Source organism: Silene latifolia, chromosome Y (assembly GCF_048544455.1).
Source record: "Silene latifolia isolate original U9 population chromosome Y, ASM4854445v1, whole genome shotgun sequence".
NCBI classification, from domain to species: Eukaryota; Viridiplantae; Streptophyta; class Magnoliopsida; order Caryophyllales; family Caryophyllaceae; genus Silene; species Silene latifolia.
In genome coordinates this window covers 109,674,835-109,689,962 of record NC_133538.1, presented here as the reverse complement: position 1 = coordinate 109,689,962, position 15,128 = coordinate 109,674,835, and the positions used below count along the sequence as shown (strand labels likewise).

Sequence of the window (15,128 nt, the reverse complement as noted above, 5' to 3'; positions counted from 1 at the left end):
GCCGGAGACGGTGTTAACTTGATTTAGATTTTCTTAGATTGTTATTAGTTGTGTCTTTCTTTGCCTTGGGGAAGTAAAACTCCTCAAGGTTTGTTCTAATTATTTTCAATTTGTTTGATATTTTGCATGTCTAGAAGATCACAAGGTAAGTTGTTACCCTTTGATCACGAAATTGAAAGGACTTTGACAAACAATAGAAGACTTGCTAGAGGTACTTTGAGAGGTATTGGTGAGGTTGTAGATATTCAACCAAACACTATTGAGTTCGTCAACCCTTTTGCAAGAGAAGGTGAGGAGAACCCAACACAAAATCCAACACAAAATCAACCCACAATGCCTAAATTTTCATCACATTCCGTACCAAACGAGGAGAACCTACCCAATGGTACTCCCATACCACAACACTTAACCGGAAATTTCATTGCCAAATCCGCATTTATCCAATTAGTCGAAAGAAGCCAATTTGGGGGGATGCCTAGTGAAGACCCTCACTCTCACATGGAGACTTTTTGTGACTATTGTGATGCGATTTCTCAAACCGGTGTAACTCAAGACCAAATTCGATGGGTCTTATTTCATTTTTCTCTAATTGGCACCGCAAAACAATGATTGAAAGGCCTTGATAAGGCTACTCTCGGAATTGACTCTTGGAAGAAATTGGTTCTAGCTTTCTACAAAAAGTTCTACCCATCGTAAAAGACTAACATGCTAAGAGCTCAAATTACGAGCTTTAAGCAAAGAGATGAAGAATCTTTGTATGAAGCTTGGGAGCGATTCAAGGGAATTTGTCACTCATGTCCTCATCATGGACTTAGTGAGTGGTTCTTGGTACAACAATTTTGGAATGGTCTTTATGAAGACTCAAGAAACATTCTCAACATGGGATCAAATGGTATGTTCACCGAAGTTGACGATAATCAAACTTGGAACAAGATTGAGGAAATGTCGGTCCATAATTCACAATATAGTAGACCTCGCAAGGCTACTAGAGGAGGAAAGCATGAAGTGGACTCTATTACTCAATTGGATGCTCAACTTAGTGCTCACATTGATACCATCAATTTAAAGTTCGAAAAAGGTATGGCTAGACTTTAAGAAGCCTCAAAATCACCAAAGCAACATGTTAAGGCCATGACGGCATCTTCATCAATCTCAAGCGGGATATGTGAGAATTGTGGAACTTTGGGACATGACCAAAGTGAATGTAGGGTAACAAATGAACAAATGAACAAATGAATGCTTTTCAAGCATACAAGAGTGGTACCCCTTATTCAAATTATTACAATGAAAACACCAAATTCCACCCAAATCTGTCATACAAAAGCCAAAATGTTCAAAACCCTCAACCAACATACACCCCACCTCCCATGAGAAACCAAAATCAAAGACTCTTTTACAACCAAAACCAAACTCCATACAATCAACAAAATGACAAAAGTTTTCATGTCCAAAAAGCGGTCCTCCAAATGCAAAAGAATCAACAAGAGTTTTCCACTCAAATGCAAAAGGATAGTCAAGCAAAGGAAATCACCATCAACAACATCCTAGCCCACACCAAAATGTTGGAAACCCAATTGACTCAACTAGCATCTTCAAGTTCTCAAAGACAAAAGGGGCAATTACCACCTCAAAGTAATCCCCCAAGACATGAAACGGTTAGTGCCATTCACTTGAAGAGTGGTACGAGGTATGAAGCATCAAAGAAGTAAGTTGAGGATGAAGTTGTGGAAGCTAGTGACAAAGAATAAGTTGTGCAAAACTCCAAGGATGGAGAACCATCAAAAGAAGAAGTTTCAAAGAAAAGTGAAGACAAGGCCAAGGAGTAGGAACCCATTATGATTAGAATTCCTTTTCCAAGTTGTCAAGCTAAGCCCAAATTTGATGACCAACTTGGAAAATTTATGGAAATTGTGAAGAATTTGGAAGTCTCGATTCCTTTTACGGAATTAATCAATCACGTGCCGGCCTATGCAAAGTACATGAAGGACATCCTTACGAAAAAGAAGTCGATCCGGAAGCTTGAGAATATCGCCTTCACTAAGGTGAGTAGTGAAATCCTTCAAGGGAGTTCACCTCCGAAACTTAAAGATCCGGGAAGGTTCTCAATACCGTGTACCATTGGCGACACAACGATCAACAAAGCCCTATGTGATCTAGGGGCTAGCGTGAGTGTTATGCCGTATTCGGTGAGTAAAAGGTTAGGGATAGGAGAACTTAAATGTACCAATATCACAGTCCAAATGGCCGATAGATCGACGAAAACACCATTAGGGATATGTGAAGATGTTCCCGTAGGAGTTGGGAAATTTTTCATCCCAGTGGACTTTGTCATTATTGACATGGAAGAAGACTCCAATATTCCAATCATTCTAGGGAGACCTTTCTTGCACACCGCGGGTGCGGTGATAGATGTGAAGCATGGAGAACTCACTCTAGATGTGGGAGATGAGAGCATAACTTTCAATCTTGACAAGACCATGAGAGCTCCCCGTTTGCATGAACCATGTTTTATGGTTGATCATTATAGCCGGAAGGATGATAGGAAGAAGTCGGAATTTCAATGGAAAAAGAAAGTTGATGATGCTCCATCAAAAGAGCAAGTGAATAGCAACAAAGAGAGCTTGGAAATCTCACCCATGACAAGTGAAGAGGATGGCCTCATTGGCCAAATCAAGAAAGGAGGGGAGTTGTCTCTATCAACTCAAGAGATTTTTAATGACCAAGCAGACGAAGTTTGTGGTCTTTGGGACGATGAGTTTGAAGGGATTTTTAATCCCTACATTAGTAATGCTATCGATCAAGACCAACATGAAGGACAACAAGTGCAAAGATCTATTGAGGATATTTATCATGATAATGAACAAGCTTTTGACTACTTCTTCAAGGTGTTGAGTAACATCAACAACACCTTAGCCATGCCCCCATGACATCTCACTAAGGATGATATTTTGGTGTAGTCCTCTCCAAACCACCATTTGTAAATATTTCTAACTCCCTAACTTGCATTTTAATTCTTACATTGCATTTTTGCCATTTATGGATTTTTGTGCCTTGATCAAGATATTCATCATTTTTGAGAGAAGTGAGGGAGGGACTAATGATTTTATTGATGCGTAGTGCTTTAACTTAGTGTGGGGATAGCAATTGCCTAGGCTATTCATGCCTTTGTAGTGCCCCTGCAATGAAGAACACGGGATTTGAAGAATGAAAATGACACGGGATATGCAAGTGCACGGATGGACCTGAATCTGGGTATACCAAGAGGAATCCGAGCGGCTTAAAGGGTAATCCGCTCGTCTTACAGGAATCCGAGCGTCTGTAAAGGAATCAGACCATCTAAATGAGCTGCAAAAATCAAAAATCTCGTCTGTAAGAGAATCTGAGCGTCCTAGCTAAGAAGACACTCGTCTGAAACTGGCCGCTCGTCTTTGTAGAAAGATGCTCGTCTTTTTGCCAGTGCATATTAAGAAAAGTTTCTGTAAGAGAATTCGCTCGTCTTTGAGGAAAGCTGCTCGTCCCACATTCAGAATCCGCTCGTCTTCTTTGAAAGACGCTCGTCTTTAGGCGAGTTTTCCTGAAGCCAATTTGAGCAGAATCTAAGCGTCCCGACAGGAATCCGCTCGTCTTCCTCTGCTGTTCTGAATTTTTCAGGTGTTTTAATACACCTTCCCACATTCATTTCATTCATTCATTCAAACACTACCAATAAACCCCAAAACCCTCATCCTCTCCATCACTAAAAACAAGATTTCCTCAACCAAATTCAACAAAATCAAATTCAAACTTCCTCAAAACAACAATTAATCACTCCTTTTGCAATAATAATTGATTCAAGCACCAAAATCTTCAACCTTTGAGTCGATTTTTGAAATACAAAGAAAAATCCTTTCATCTTAAATCGATTTGGGTATAATTAGAAATTGAAGATTCTCAATCTTTTCTTGGTGTAATCGACAATGGCATGAACAAAAGGAGCAACAAAGGCACTCAAAGCAAAGATAGTTTTGAAAAGGCAACAAAGCCTTCAAGCAAGGAAAGCTTCAATGGCTATGGTGGTTTCTAATGCAAACTTGGAAGTTCAAAAACAACAAGATCCTCCCTTGGAAGCAACAACAACAACTTCGGAAATCGCTCAATTATCCAACTATCCGGTGGTAATTTTCATTTCCAACTCCCATAGGGATACATTTGCCAAGTATGCTAAGAAAGCCATTTTGCCCACCAAATTCATTTGTGAATATTCCTTGAACGAATTGGGTGTCCTTGAACAAACAAAAGCCTTCTTTGAAGCCATGGGTTTGGGTAAATTGTTCACCACAAGAGAATTGACATACCCCTCCCTTACCTTGGAATTCTTAAGTTCATTGAAAGTGACTAAGGCAGAGACTAGAGAATACATCGAGTTTCATCTTGCGAATGTGAATAGGCGCATCACCTTTGATGTTTTGGGTAAGATATTAGGCCTTAGTGATACACCATATTACCACAAGATGCCCGAAAATTATGACCCCGCTCCTCTTTGGGAGGCAATTTCTGGGAAGAAATTTGGGAGCTTTCATTCTTGTCGCGCTCTATTAGTCCAGCATCCGGGCATTAGAGTGTGGCACAAGGTAATAAAGAATACTATAATAGCAAGAAAAGGCACTAATCACTTTACCAAGCTCGATTGTGTTCTACTTGAGTCGGCCGTAAATGTAGGAAGGGAATTCACTAAGCCCTACAATGCTCTAAGGCTTTTGATGGAAAGATGGCTTAATGTCGATTGTGGTAAGGAAGGCACCGCTCATATTGTAAATGGAGGTCTAGTTACTCTCTTGGCAAAGCACTTTGATCCAAATTTCAACAAGGATAACACCTATGTGGCGATCAAATGGGGTCATCTCATTGACATGGATGCCATGATTAACAAGTATAAGTGGGTCAAGCATAATTCTCTTGACACCAACTATGGGTGGCTAACCAATGATGCTAGATCCTTCCCTTTGCATTCCAAGATATGCCGATTGAGTGCCCACCGAACAAACTACCTTCTTCCACTCTACAAGGGCGCCGAGTACATCATCCGTCAACAAAGGGGCGAGATTGAAGAGCCCTCCTCCTCCATTGTCACACCACCCTACCCATTCAAATATCAAGAGTTCAAACCCAAAGATGTTGAAGTGGGAAATGATTACATCACCCTACTCATGAGATAAATGCATAAACAAGCTTATAATAATCGAGTAGATGCATACTTGGCCCAATATCCACCCCTCCTTCATTTAGCTAGGCAAGGACTACTTGATCCATCATGTCCTTTGCCTAGTTGGGCGGATAGGGAAGTTTTCTTTCCAAGCACATCTAGGGGTAAAATACCGGGTGAAGATGAGAATGTCGAAGATGAGAATGTTGATGATGAGGGTATTGATGAAGAGGTAGATGAAGAAGAAGAGGCTAATGAAGATGATGAGGAAAATGAGCAAGATCAAGGAAGTGAAGATGGGAGTGGAGATGATTCCACTGCCATGGAGGAAAATGATGACAATGATGATATGATGGAGGATTAGCAAACTTTGGAGGCTCCTACCCTCTTGAGGTTTGTCTAATTCTTTCTTTGTTTTCTTTATTTTATCTTGATCATAGTTTGGAGAGTCCTAGCAACACGACGACTAACACCTTGGCCCCATTGAGGTGTTCTTTTTATTGTCCTCACATGAAAAATCCAAAATGACAATATAAAGTTTCATGCATTGCATTTCGTGTGCATGAACTACCCCAAAATTGAAGACATTAGAAATAATGTCTATCTCGGTTTGGGGAAGTACGTGCATACGCAATGGGAGGTAATTTAAATTATGCTCTCCGTCATAAAGAAAAACCCATGCATCATGTAGTGTAGCTTAGTATAGCTTGCATTTAGTCTAGAAATCATGCATCATACTTGCATAATTTTCTATCATATTGGCCATTGAGGACAATGACCATATTAGTGTGGGGATGGGAAATTCTAACTTAACTTTTATTCAAAACTCCAAAAATATCAAAAATTTCGAAAAAATCAAAAAAATTGAAAAATTATAAATTCAAAAACAAGTTCATTTCCTTTGTAGTTTAGTCTTGTGTATATATTTTTTGTATATATTATGTTTGTCTATCCTTGTTCACATTGATCGACTACGCCACATCCGAGACATGAGGATATTGAAGACCGCATGGTATGATCTTTCCAATCTCCTTTTTCCTTTCTCTATGTTAATGACTATGTGGCTTTATTTTGATTGATGCGGTACAAAAAAATGTGAATCTAGGGCTTGCATTTAGATTATTTGTCATATTAGTTGGTAGAATCATATGCATTAGGATGTATATATGTTAGTTGCATCATGGCACGTAGTTGCATGTTAGAAAATTTTGTGAAACCGTCTACTTGGGAAGCTTGACAAGTGTATATAGGCCCTAGTAGATGCTTTTTCTTCTTAAGACTTTGCTTGTTAGAATACTTGTAAAACACCCTAGGATGTGTCATGCTAGTATCCTTTGACCCATGGATTAAGGCCTAGTCAAGAGTACCTTGTGGTGTGATAACTCCTTGGCTACCATTTATTCCAAGGTGACCTTTGAAACCATGCAACCATCATTCATCCATGTTCTACCACATTTTGTCATCAAAGGGAATGGGCACAAAAAAAAAATGATTTGAGTTCAAGAAATGAAATGAAAAGTGAAAGAAAGTTTGCAAAATGCATCAAAAGAAAAGACGAGTAACAAAATGAAAACTCCTATGCTTCAAATATAAGGCACCCTCACTACATATGGGGTGACTTTGAAAATGTTCAAAAAGAAATGCAAAAAGTTGAAAGTTGTCAAGTGTTGAAATGCCAGAAATCAAAAGAAATGGCAAAAGAAAGTGTTCTCAAATGTTATATGCCACAAGAAATTGGGGAGAAAAACAAAAACAAAAGCAAACTCCCAAATGAAACACAAATTCTATCGATCCCTTTATCAATCTTATCCATTTTTGTGCATGGTAGAAAGGGGACGACCCTTCTTCTTGTCTAGGCAAGAAGGGCAATTCCGCGATCCTCCAGTGTTTCTAACACCATAGGGAGTCTATTCTTGACAAAAGCATTTAACGATTGAGGACAAAGGTACCTTAGCTTGACACAACTTGGAGGTGATTTATTGGTATCCTTCTAGGCTTAGTAGTTTTAAGAAATTGCATTAATGAAGGAGTGTATATCCTTGAATTGCTTCCCTTGTAGATAATACCCACCTTGCCTTGCAAGAAGGCATCCTACCTCATGGTTGTCTTGTTCTGAGTTAAAGGGGAGGAGTGAGACCCGCTAATTGTCTCATATCGGCTATGATATTAGGTTAGTTTAAATAACGGTCCTTTTTGTCACATCTTTACTCGGGACGACCAAAGGTTCGGTTTGGGGATATTTGATGTGACCATTATTTGAGCGTATTCAGTCCCTGAATTAGCCTTGTTCCCATGCTTTTTAGTGCATATTTAGGTCATTTATTTTCTGTAGTCCTTTGTTTTGCATATTCTTTGAGGTTTTGATCCCTTGGTAGGAAAGGAGTGCAAACCTTGCATTTTCATGGCAAAATGGAGCTAAATTGATTGAATTCAATGACCAAGCATCAAAGAGAAGACAAGACTAGAAGGCCTTTGTACATATTGTATTAGTTGGGCAATGATGAGAAAAGATCTTTACATCTCCGATGAAATCCCCAAGGATTATATGAAGAAGAAGGAAGAAAAGAAGATGGAAAGAAACTGACTCAGAATCCGAGCGGATTGCCCCCTGGACGCCCGTCCAAGACAAGGAATCCAAGCGTCTTCTTCAGAGGGACGCTCGTCCAAAAGACCCACAATCTGCCCGTCTAGCCATTGAATCCGCTCGTCCAAAAGCCAGACAATCCGCTCGTCCCGTGCCCTAGACGCTCTGATTGTATTACAGCTATTCCGTTTTCTTCTTGTTCTATGAAGGATGCGCATACCTCAGAAAGACTAGCAAAATGGAGACTCGCATATTTTTATGAGAGGAGCGATTCCTCAAGGACATAATCGTCATTTAAGCCCTCAGTAAACCCTAATTTGTGTACCTAATCCCCACTATAAATACCCCATTAGTCTAATTAGATAATCATGTTCTTTTTATCAATCTTTAGTGTAGTTTATATCATTCTAAATCTCGCTTTAATCTTGTAATCAACTTTTAATCAAGTCTTAATACAAATCTCATTTCCTTAATCTCTCTTTTGTTCATCTTTCATTTTGGGTAATTGAAGATTATTTGGGTTATTATTGGGAGATTGACAACCTTCTAATCAATCATCAAGTACTTCTATTATTCTTTGCTTTATTATTGGAATCATTAGTAGGTATAATTCTCTTAATCCCTTTTTAATTATTGTTAATCATCTTCATTTATTCATCATGTTTTACTTTGTTGGTATGATTGACAACCTTGCTAGCATGTTCAACATGATAATGAGTGAGTAGTTTCCTTAACTAGGGTTAATGGGTAATTAGGGGAAACCAACATGGGGGATGATTCATGCTTAATTTAATATATTTTCATAGTTTATTTGCTTGCTTCTTGTGATCTCAACTTATGCACATGTTATGTTTGATGAAATGCGAGCCTATGAATCCTTGCATTTTTTACCCATCACTTACCTTTTCAATGAGACTTGTAAGACATAAACCAACTCGAGTCTCATTAGGCCATGCATATAGTTGAGTAGGGAAGATTAAGTCGAATTGTAGGTGTTGTACAATCTAATCGATTCGGCTCCGGGACCCAAACTTTCCTAGGATTGTAAGATATAAACCAACTCGATCCATCACAACAATAATTGCTTGCATACAATTTGAGAATATGTTTGTATGATCAATTCCCATGAATCCCCTATGACCCCATGACACCCTAGTGCCTTTTATCAATTGTTTACATCTCTTTTTAATCATCTTGCTTGTTTACTTTCATTGCTATTTATTTTAGTGATCTTCTATTCCAACACCAAATTGTGACACCCCTAGACACCGCTACTTGCAATTGAAAATCTCACTTCAATACCCGTCCCTTGTGATCCGACCTGTTATAACGGATGTAAGAAAGATAAATAAAGAACGTGAAAAAGACAACAGATTTACGTGGTTCACTAACAATTTGTTAGCTACGTCCACCGGCGAGAAGGAAGAATATTATTGATCTTGAGGATTCTGATTTGAGTATACTCGTTAGAGTATTGATTTTGACGACTCGGATTTTTGATGATTTTCGAATGAATAAAACAGCTTATGAGAGTTTATATAGTACTCTCATAACAGATATTTTCTTTAACAGAATTAGGAAACCCTAATAGATATATGATACCCTATAGCAATTTCCTAAACAGACAAGGAAACTAAATAATAGTTTCCTAAACAGATATGGAAACTAAATCAGACGCGGAATTCAGAACAGATTCAAGGCATATTCTAACAAATCTCCACTTGACTTGAATCCTCTCACAACCAGACATATGCACCAGATGCACCATAACGGTGCCAGATGTACCAGACGCACTAAACTAGTGCCAGATAATTCTCTCCCTTCTACCTCAGATATTGACCTAAACGGGCAATCAGAAATTTCCAATTTTAGCAAATCCAAACAAAGTTGGAACTTCCTAGGTGGAACTGACCAGAAAATTCTTTTCAAAGCTGCCAATGCGCCTTACCAGGATCAAACACAAACCTAGCAACACTGACACATTGTACAATATCAGATCTAGTGGAGACAGTAACATACATCAATCTTCCAAATAAGGGAACTCGAGATACATGCTCTTTCTCCTCCAGAACGGCCGTCTCAGCGGTGATTGGATCCGTCGATTTTCTCGAAAACGACACCTTTAGGCCTTCTTGTTTCAACAAGATCCGCATCTTGACCAGCCACATAATCAAACTATTCCTCCCCGTGAATTTATCAATTTTCACACTAATTCCAGACATCTTTCTTACCAGATTCAGGAGCCCAGATAAATCTGGCTCTGATACCAGTTTGTTATAACGGATGTAAGAAAGATAAAAAAGAACGTGAAAAAGACAACAGATTTACGTGGTTCACTAACAATTTGTTAGCTACGTCCACCGGCAGAAGGGAAGAATATTATTGATCTTGAGGATTACAGATTTCAGAGTATACTCGTTAGAGTATTCAGATTTCAGACGACTCAGATTTTTGACAGATTTCTGAATGAATAAAACAGCTTATGAGAGTTTATATAGTACTCTCATAACAGATATTTTCCTTAACAGAATTAGGAAACCCTAATAGATATATGATACCCTATAGCAATTTCCTAAACAGACAAGGAAACTAAATAATAGTTTCCTAAACAGATATGGAAACTAAATCAGACGCGGAATTCAGAACAGATTCAAGGCATATTCTAACACGACCTTTACTTGCCTCTTTACTAATAGTAAAGTTGTTTGTGGAGTTATAAATATTGTTTTGGTCTAGGTGCTCCTAACGATAAGTACCGAAAACTAAACCTCTCAAGAGGGCTCGACCACCGACCAACCTAGACCAACTCAAGAAATACTACCCTTGAACCGTAGCAATTAACGATCCAAGCCTAGTTTCACAACTAGCGTCCACCTTAACCCTTTTCAATTCAAGTTCCTCAAATGCGTTCTGATTTAAAATTGAATGTTTTATTGAGTCTAAGTTGCGGCACCTTGCCCGTTTCGAATGTCCTTTGATCTGTCAAAGGCAACGTCCATCTGCACTAAAACAAACAAAAATCCCTGAATTACGAGCATGGTTTGATTTCACCTCTTCAGGTGGATATGTAGGCAGTCCCTCTTATACATGAGGGATACAACCACAAAACCCAATCAAAATTTACAAAACATTTCAAACTACGATCATGGTTTGATTTCACCTTTTCAGGTGGATACGTAGGTAGTCCTTTCTTACACAAGAAGAATACAACCATCCCCATAATAAAAAAACATCACCCCATAATCAAAAAAACATCACCCACATTAACTTTCAAAAAAAGAAAGAAAAGGGAACAACATTCCCTTTTCCCCGCAAAAATACCAAAAATGAGCCTTTCTCCCTTCCCACAAAGATCCCACTTTCCCAAGTGCAAACGTTTAGGATGATTCAAATCGAATTACCTTTACAACATGGATGGAAGAAATGAGCGTTCACAATTTTTGACACAAGCAATCCTCTTATTTAATTAATAATGGGCGGGATTACAATTTATACAACAAACAAAGCTCGACGGGTCTGCAACTTCTGAATGCTAAGGGGTCGACTAAAACACCTCACATAATAAAACTAGCACAAAACACACAATAACTAGCTAGTACAACATAATAAAAACTCAAAACAATAATACAACATAATAATAAAATGGGTAATGGAGGTCTTCACTCTTCAATTCTACCCTTGCCTTTTCCCTCGGGGTGCATCTTCCCCTCGTTCTTCTTGTTGGCCCGCCTAGCATGGATTTCCTCTTCGGAACGGATCATCAATAGATCTACAATGGCAACGGCCTCCGGTCTAGTGCAAGACCCCATGTTCGGCCTATAACGAGCCCAGGCACGGCCCACCATGTTCTTGGGACCCGAGCTTCTCCTCTTTGGTGGTCTCATCACATCGGGACTAGCTCCATCAACATACTCCTCAAAGAAGGCACGGTTGGCCTTACAAACCTCTCGATACTTCAAATCGACAACCTTGTCCTTACGAAATTTGGACCACTCTTCCAAGGACGGAGCACGTGACCACTTGACATAATCGGGAGTCACCCATGTCGTGGCAACGGGGTCCGGTACCTCCCAAAGCGGCCGAGTGGCCCACCATCTTTCGAAGACCTCCACAAGCTCGGAGTTCCGGAAAACATTCTCTTGGACAAGGGTATCTTGAGCGGGCACCTTTTGTTGACGCCCCATTTGCCTCATGAGCCTTTCGGGATAAATGAAGGAAGCAACCTTCAAACCTACCACCATCAAAGAACGAGGAATAGCACCCAAAGCGGGAAACCTCATGAAAGACCTCAAGTGCTACGATAGCACCACCCAACGGATGTGAGGACCACCTGTAGGGTAATATCCGTATAATGCCCTTTAATTATAGGATTATAACGCAAAATTTACATGTGAATATTGTCATAAAACGATAAACATAAAGAAACGACAAAGATGTAGGAATAACCTTCGGTCCTAGTGCAATAAGGCAATGAGAGATTAAAGCAAATCTCCTCCTAAACGATGCACCCAAGATGTCCGAGTAATGCCCTTGTGCTAGAGACAATCCCCTAATTGACTTGCAATATCGAGGGGATTAGTTTTTGTGAATTTGTGTTGGATGAGAGATCCGGAATTTAGGAGGCACAATTCCCAAAAACCCTAATTATTTTTGCAAAATGAATTAGGTTAGAATAGAAGGAGAAAGCTCTCCTTATGCCTCCTCTATTCGGTTTGGCCGAGTGGACTTAGGGGGAAATGGGCTTCCATTTTCTCCTTAAGTTAAACTCATGGTCCGGTCCAAAACTTGCTAAGTGTATACGACGCGGTTTCATTATAAACTGTTATCGGTTATCGGAATTTAAGGCATCAACTAATAATACGGGTTAGTTGAATTCTTAATACGTGTCCGACACAACAATATTGTATAATTAATTTGTCCAATATACATTAATCAAATATAAATCGCTTATATTTAATTTTACGAATTAACTGGTTAATCCGCCTTAGTCCATGACATTTAATCCGTATTAAATGTTATATCTCAACATCACATTTAACTAATTATTAGTCAAATAATTCAGACTAACTGGTTAGTTAGATTTGGCATCTACATGACTGTATTTTCATACCGTCACATCACTCAAGACGTATCCTATAGGTGTGACTTTTAGGGACCAGTTGATCACCGCCATCTGTATGACAATAACGTCAAACTTATCTAGCAAGCCAACCGTTATTGATAAACGTGGATCAACTGATTATGATACAAAGTATACCCTTTGATCCTTTTAGAGATTTATAAGTCCTTGCACTAACTGTTAAGGACACCAACCCCAACAAGCTCCCACTTGTCCGTACAAGTGTATGTGCAATGACGTTATCCGCACTAACTGGAGGACACAAGCTCCAACAAACTCCCACTTGTCCGAACAAGTGTATGTGCGATAACCGATTCTCATATTCATTTAAAATTTCTCCCACTCAATGTAAAACAATTTGCAGATCCGGATCCGCAAAGGTCGTATTTTACAATCGATCTGTATCTAGAGTGGTTTCCCCGACTAGAGAGTAACTCAACTGATAAAACGAATCCGTATCCGAGCATGGCCATGCATTTCGATTCTGACTCCTCGAGTGGCCCCGAGAAATATCGAGTACACGATAAAGGTGAATATTTCCTTCAACTCGAACTCCTTCCGATCTAAGCACGGCATGAAATGACCCAGAAAAAATCTACTTGGGCCCCTGTTACGGATGACCGTGAGAAAGAAACCAAAGTCACCCAAAATCTGCCTTAGTCTCAAGAGACGGTCGATAGTCAAAAGAATCGACTCTTAGGATCATTATGGAGGTCCTATCCACGACCGGGCACCGAATGTTGTAAAACATTTAGGACTCCATGTCGATGTCACAATTGTGTCCTACGAAATATCCGTATAAAACGCCTCGTGATTGGTCGGTCAACTTTGTTGACTTATGGCTAGTTGAACCCACCATCAACCAACGTCACAAAATAATTGCGAGTTATCACTCATGTGGGCAATTAAGGACTAAAAAAATATAATGTTTTTGCAGTTCACTTTGTGGTGTTCAAAATTTGTCGTACAAATCCACATGAAAAACAAAATATATATATATAAAATATCAAAACGATGATGTTGTATAGAGTACAAAAACGAATGAATCTAATCCATAAAAGAGTACTACAACTTAGGAACACGTTTAATTCCCATGGAATTAACGTGCCCTTCATGCTTATCTTGTCGTAATGCTTTAGTGAGAGGATGCTATGTTGTCATCTGTAGCAATCTTTTCTATCACTCTTTGTCTTTTGCTCCACGTAATCCGGATTAGATGAGCTTTCCGTTGTACATGTCTAGACTTGTTGCTAGACTTTGGCTCCTTAGCTTGGAAGATGGCACCACTATTGTCGCAATAGATGGTGATCGGGTCATTCGAACTAGGCACTACGATAGCCCATGTAAGAATTGACGCATCCATATCGCTTCCTTTGTAGCTTCGGACGCGGCATAGTACTCGGACTCGTCGTAGAATCTCTTTATAACAGTTTGTTTCGAACTCTTCCGGATGATGCGGCGCCATTAAGAGTAAAAACGAATCGGACCGAGATTTCGAGTCATCACGATCCGTTTGGAAGCTAGCATCTGCGTAACCGGTTGCGCATAGCTTTTGTTCGCCTCCATAAGTCAATGCCCAATCTTTAGTCCTCCGTAGGTACTTAAGAATGTTCTTGACAGACAACCAATGTGATTCACCCGGATCTTTGTTGGAATCAACTTGTCATACTCAATGCATATGCCACGTCGGGACGTGTGCATATCATGGCATACATGATAGATCCTATTGCCGAGGCATAAGGTATCCGTGCCATGCGCTCTTTCTCTTCCGGTGTCTCCGGTGCACGAGACTTGCTCAAATGCACCCCGGAGACATAGGAAGGAACCCCTTCTTGGAGTTAGTCATCTTTGAATCTCTCTAGGACTTTGTCTATGTAAGACTCGATCGAGAGATAGCATCCGTCGTGATCTATCTCGATAGATACGGATGCCTAGAATTCTTTGTGCCTCTCCCGGATCTTTCATCTGGAAATGGTTTTTCAACCATACTTTCACCGAAGTTAAGAGAGGTATGTCATTCCCAATCGGGAGTATGTCGTCAACATACAATATTAGGAAGACAATCTTGCTCCCACTCGACTTGATATATAGACATGGTTCCTCGACGGATCGAGTAAATCCATTTTCTTTTATCACTTGGTCGAAGCGATGATTCCAACTCCTTGATGCTTGCTTAAGTCCATAAATGGAACGCTTAAGCTTGCACACTTTCTTAGGATGTTCTGGATCGATGAAACCTTCGG

The 15,128-nt window shown here is 39.6% G+C and overlaps 1 non-coding gene across 1 annotated transcript; it reads right to left on the bottom strand.

The window, feature by feature from the left end:
- Positions 1–705: 705 nt before the first annotated feature.
- Positions 706–812, bottom strand: LOC141636095 (small nucleolar RNA R71). Its single transcript, XR_012540731.1, has one exon. It is a non-coding gene; the product is annotated as a small nucleolar RNA R71 (small nucleolar RNA).
- Between the last annotated feature and the right edge of the window lie 14,316 nt (positions 813–15,128).